The sequence below is a fragment of the Canis lupus genome, chromosome 16, assembly GCF_048164855.1.
Source record: "Canis lupus baileyi chromosome 16, mCanLup2.hap1, whole genome shotgun sequence".
NCBI classification, from domain to species: Eukaryota; Metazoa; Chordata; class Mammalia; order Carnivora; family Canidae; genus Canis; species Canis lupus.
Genome location: NC_132853.1, coordinates 41602508 through 41608612, shown reverse-complemented (window position 1 = coordinate 41608612; position 6105 = coordinate 41602508).

Genomic DNA, 6105 nt, shown 5'->3' with positions numbered 1-6105 from the left:
TTTGAAATACCTCCTATTCTCTTGCTTGGAAAATTGATAACCTATGGATTTTCAATTAACTTTAAGTTACGACGAATATTCAGTTTACCCAAGTACCCCATCCATTTTCTGTTCCTTGTAGGAGGAGTTTATTATCCATCTCGGGCCATATCCCACAAGGATGACAGAGTGTGGGGGTGGAAAATTGTAGATCTGGAATTGGAGGCTCTGGCTCCAGCCTTTCCTGACACTGTCACTCGGCCAGGCCCCCTAGTCCCTCTGGCCTTGGCCTCCTCACCTGTAAAATAAATAAAATAAAATAAAATAAAATAAAATAAAATAAAATAAAATAAAATTAGAATAGAATTAATGCTGGACTCACTCCCTCGGGGTCATTGCCAGAATCGAGTCGGTTATGGATGTGTTTGTCAATGGCATGTCTGTACAAATGAGAGATGGTCAGGAAGCACTTGAGAACTGCCTGGGATGACTGTGGGCTCGGCCAGCAAGACTGCTAGCTTGAGCGAAGAGCACTGGGCAGGTTTCCTGGCCCTGTGGTTTACCCCCGGGGCAAGCAGTACAGCCTTGGGGGAGCCCCTAGGCCTCCCTGGACCTCAGCTTTATCATCTGTAAAATGGGAAGCAGGCAGACTTGGAGAAGACCAGACATTTGGCAGTTCGAGAACTAAATTGTGCCCAAAGGCCTTTCTTAATTGACCAGTAGGGTTTTAAATTCATTAGCAACATTTAAAAATTGAGAGATTACTTGTAAAAATCTAGAATCACGGCTTTTTTTTTTTAATGGCAAAAATAGGCCTACATTCTTGCAAGGCAAAATGGGCAGTACCAAGTAGCTCTTGAGACCCCTCCATCTCTCACTGCACCCCTCCCCCTTCCCCCTAGCTTATGGCTGCCTGCCTGGCTCCAAGTGGGTTCGTGACCTCTAGAACTGTACAGATCTGTGAGGCTTTAGGCCTCACCCATCCCAGCTGCCCCAGGGATGCTGGCCTTTATCCCAGGGCAGGGGGAGCCATCAGGGACCTGCGCCACCTTCCCACCTAGCCCCTGGCTGGGGAAAGGCACATGCCTTCAGCAACTTCCAGGTCCATGCAGAGCAAAGCACTATGAAGGAGGCCCCCACCGCCCCCCCCCCCCCACAGCCCTCACAGCCAGAGCCAGTAACTCACAGCTGTGGTTACCCTCGCGCTGATTTCTGTTTTAAAAAATACTGCTGGATAAACAGTGAGGGAAATCCGAGCTCTTCCCACACCACATAAATCCCCAGTTTGCTGTCCTATCTGGTTAGCTGGTCCCCCCCACCAAAAAAATAATGGCACTGCTGCCTCATAGGCAAGGGCTGGAAAAGTGCACCCCGGGAAGTGGGCGGCTCTGGAGTCTCCAGGGCTGGCGCCCAGCCCAGCACTGAGGCCTCCCTCCTTCTCTCTTTCAGCACTTCCTGCCCAGGGGCACTCACCTTTGTCCTCACTCCCTCCACCTGAATGTTCTCCCTCCTCCTTTCTGCTTTGTCTCACCGGAAAGGCCTCCAAGGGAGACCATCCTGGGAGACCCTAGGCTCCTCCAGCAGTCAGAGGGCCCCAGCCAAAGGCAGAGACCTACTGCCTGCCTGCAAAACCTCCCCCTGGCACGCTCCCTGATGGAATCCTTCCAGAGAGCCTTCTGTCAAAATGCAAACATCTTGGCTTAGAAGGTAAGGCCAGAGCCCTCTCCGGCCCAAAGATGAGTTTTGCCTTAGATTGAGGTTGCCAGGGTAGCCCGGGTGGTGCAGTGGTTTGGCGCTGCCTTTGGCCCAGGGTGTGATCCTGGGGACCCGGGATTAAGTCCCGCGTCGGGCTCCCTGCATGGAGCCTGCTTCTCCCTCTGCCTGTGCCTCTGCCTCTGTCACTGTGTCTCTCATGAATAAATCAACAAAATCTTAAAATAAATAAATAAAATGTAAAAAGATTGGGATTGTCAGATTTGGGTGGGGCGGGAAGGGGGCGCCCTGTTAAATTTAAATTTTAGATAATCAACAGATAATTTTTAGCGTATGCATGTCCCAAACATTGCATGGAACATACTTAACTGGGCACCCTGTATTTTATCTTAGCTGCTCCACCTTCACACCTTTCTCTGAGGAAGGAGGGGCTCCGCCAGGGAAGGAGAGACAAGGGTTGGGGGAGCCAGCCTCCCTTGAAACTATAGGTAGCCAAGTGACTAGTGCCAGCCAATGAGGCTAAAGAGCAACTGTTGACCAGGATTTCCAGAAAGCCTCTCTGAGTGGGGCAGAGAGATGAACTCTCATTTGTCCTTCCTCCTTTCCGCCACTTGAAATGCCAACATGACAGTTGAGCACGAACTGCCAGGTGGGTGAGGAGGCCCTCTGGGGCATGAGGTAGAAAGAGTGACAGTGCGTGTGCCCCTGATAACTCTGAAGAATGGCCATCCCAGGCTGGACTGCCACCTCTGACTCCTGTTCTTGGAGAGAATGATAGACTCTGTACATTTCCTCTTTTGTTATTTTGATAAAGCTGCCTCCACTCCTAAGTGACACAAGTTCCCCTGTCCCCTCTCTGCCAGGGGCACCATCCTGCACCTGTGCGAGTCAACAGGCCCCTAAATCCTTCAGGCCCAGAAGCCCAGAAGCCCAGAAAAGGCTGTTTCCTGAGTACCTTCTGGATGTCTGTACATCATCTATTCGGTGAGCTTCCACTTTTCAGCTAGGGAAACTGAGGTCACCTCACCTTCAAAAGGAGGGTCCAGAGGCAAGCCACTGTGTGTACTATTGTGTTTTCCAGTCATATGCTCATAATCTTGGTAGCAGACAAGTGATGGTCAGCGCCAAAAGTTGAAAAGAGATGCACACAAGAGAAAACTTTCATCTGAGGTACCTAGCCTATTAAACTCAGTGTTTTCTGGGATGTAGGAAAAGACCTCATTGTTGGTTCCCCAGGGTGGAATGTCTTGGTCTCACCTTGCAGGCTTCACAGGGGCATCTGTGACAGTCATGAGAACTATACTCTGGTTTATTCACTTCTCTCCCAACCATCCTGTTATTTGAACCTCACAAAAGTCCCATAGGGTGATAGTAACCCTGCTGCCTCAAATCTTCTGAGAAGTAGGGGTGCCTGGGTGGCTCAGTCAGTAAGCATCCAACTCTTGATTTTGGCTCAGGTCATGATATCAAGGTTGGCTCTGCACTCAATGGGGAGTCTGCATGACTTTTTTTTTCTCTCTTTCTCTCTCTCTCCCTCCCTCTGCCCCTCCACCCCACTCCTGTTCTCTCTCTCTCAAATAAAATAAATAAAATCTTAAAAAACAAAAAACCTTCTGAGAAGCAAAGGGCATATACATTCCAGATATATCTCAGGCCCAGGAGCAAACATCTTTAGTCAGAATGATTTCTGCCACATTCAAAACTTGTCAGTTTCCTGTCCCATCCCTTGAGGTCTTGCTTAGGAATAGGCATCTTGGGTATTCACATATTCTACTATGTGAGTAAATGCTAATGGCTTCATCTTGTCCCCCAGGGTGGCATATAAATATTTCTCAAGGCCTTCTCCAGTTGTCTTTAAGACATCAATCACAGGATCATCACCATCATCACCATCATCATCATCATCATCATCCAGATACTACCACTAAGCACTGTAAACCAGTATATAGCGAGAACTTTCCTAGATCACCTCAAACATTTCTCTCAGTAACTTAATGGAGAAAGAAGTGGAAAAGTTTATTCCCACTTTACAGATGAGGCTCAAGTGATAAAGTGAGTTGCTCAAAGCCATTCCGTTTATTCATGGCTGAGTTGGGATTTGAACCCATACTCTCCTGGATCCCAAGCCCAAGTTCATGATCCTCTGTTGTGTTGCCATAGAACAAGGTACTGAGGGGCTCCTGAGTGGCCCAGTCAGTTGAGCATCCGACTCTTGGTTCTGGTTCAGGTCATATTCTCAAGGTCCTGGGATTGTTGGGCTCCACACTCAGTGGGGAGTCTGCTTAGTCTTTCTCTCCCTCTTCCTCTGCCCCTCCTCTTGTTCTCTTTCTCTCTCTCTCAAAATAAATAAAATAAAACTTTATTTTTATTTTTTTAAAAGATTTTATTTATTCATTCATAGAGACACACACAGAGAGAGAGAGGCAGAGACACAGGCAGAGGGAGAAGCAGGCTCCATGCAGGGAGCTCGACATGGGACTCGATCCAGGGCCTCCAGGATCACGCCCTGGGCTGCAAGCAGTGCTAAACCGCTGAGCCACCACGGCTGCCCTAAAATAAATCTTTAAAAGAAGAAGAAGAAAGAAGAAAGAAGAAGAAGAAAAATAAGAGGAAGAAGAAGAAGAAGAAGAAGAAGAAGAAGAAGAAGAAGAAGAAGAAGAAGTAGTAGTAGTGGGGGAGTTGGAGGAGGAGGAGGGGAGGAGGAGGAGGAGGAAAGAAGAAAGAAAATGGTATTGAGGGGCTAGGCTGGACCATCTTCATCCTCCAAGGAAATGTGACCTGCCCAGTGTTCCAGCCAAGTAAGGAAAGACAAGGCATAATGATCCTCACGTGTGCCACCCGTGACTGTCAGCCAAGTCTTGTCACAGACATCAGTTCATTTATCCCCCAACAGCCACATGAGGCTGAAACTGTCATCTCTCTCTTGCCGGTGGGGAAACTGAGGCTCAGAAGAGGGATGTGACTTGACTGAGACCCCCCACCTTGTGCCCAGTCTTCTGCCCCCAGGCCCCAAGCTCCCCTCGGTGGCCCTGCAGCTCCAGGCCCAGGTGGGTGGGGTGGCCAAGCACGCACGCACGGAAGCAGGTCTGTGGCGCCAAGGACGCGCCTGCCTGTCGCGCACAATGGGGGAAATTCCGAAAGTTCCTTGGGATGGCTCAGGTGTGGCCGCCGCCGACCATCCTCCTGACGCACGCTCTTCCTCTTCCTCCTCCTGCCACCCCAACAACAACCAGAAGCGGGGTCCCCTCCCTTCCTGAAAGCCCTGCTCCCCTTGGCCGCGCAGCCACGGGCCTTTCTTCCACCAACAGCCGCCTCCATCCATCTCTGTCTGGGGCCCGCGGGGCCGGGAGGGGGAAATGCTGACTTTGAGGAGGTTAAAGGTGCCGGTGCCCGGCCTTCATCTAACAAATGGGCTGCCGCGAGGGGAGGGACTGTTGTTTTTTCCTGGCCTCCGAAGAGGGGCCTGTCAGGAAGATGTAGAGGCCAGCGGCCCCGGCCGCGCCCCGCAGGGCGGCTGACAGACGCGGGCAGCTGCGCGGGCGCCGGGGTGCAGGGGGCGCAGGGGGTGCAGGGGGTGCAGGGGGTGCCGGCCCGAGGAGGAGCGCACCGCACCCCCCGCCGCGCCTCCCGCTGCCCCCCGACCCCTCGGCCCGCCCCTTCCAGGGGCCAGGGACCGCGGCTGGGCCTCCCCGCGCTGGGCCTCCCCAGGGCCAGCTGCGGAGGCCGGAGCAGGAGTCCGGTTACAGCCGCTGGGGCCAGGCCCCCGGGAAGGTTTGCCTGGGGAAGCTGACAGGCCAGGGCTTCCTCCCAGCCTCCTGTGGATCCTTCTAGAGCCCCCACGGCCTGGAGCCCCTCTAGGGACCGCACAAGGAAGGCTGTGCTGTAGAGTTTCCTCAGCGCTCCTCCCTCCGTAGGCTTCTTTTTGGAATCCTCCAGTTAGGGAGACTGAGATAGGCAAGGAGGGGAGGTGTTTATCTATTACCTACTCAGAGCTCCACTTCCCAGAAATGACTCACTGAGATTCTCAGATGTTTGTGGGGTGAGCGTTCTGATGCAGCAGGGCTGGGCTGCCCGGGTTTGAAGCCTGGGACCTCCACCTCCCAGCTGTGTGTCCCCGGGTAGGTCACACAGCCTGTCTGTGCTTCTGAGTCCTCTTCTGAAATGTGGGGCTGATGAGAAAAGCACCTGCCTCACAGTGCTTTTGTGGGGATCCCTCGGGAGGTTATGTGTGAGGTGCTGAGGTCACTGGGTGAAGGTCAGCAAGGACGATCGTCCCAGAGGAGGCAACAGAAGCTCGAAGAGATGCTGTGACTTGTCTCAGGACAGGCAGCTGGGAAGTGGCAGGCCGAGGATCTGAACTCACACCTGTCGAACACCTCAATCCGTGCTCCTTCCTCTGTGTCAAGCTGCCAT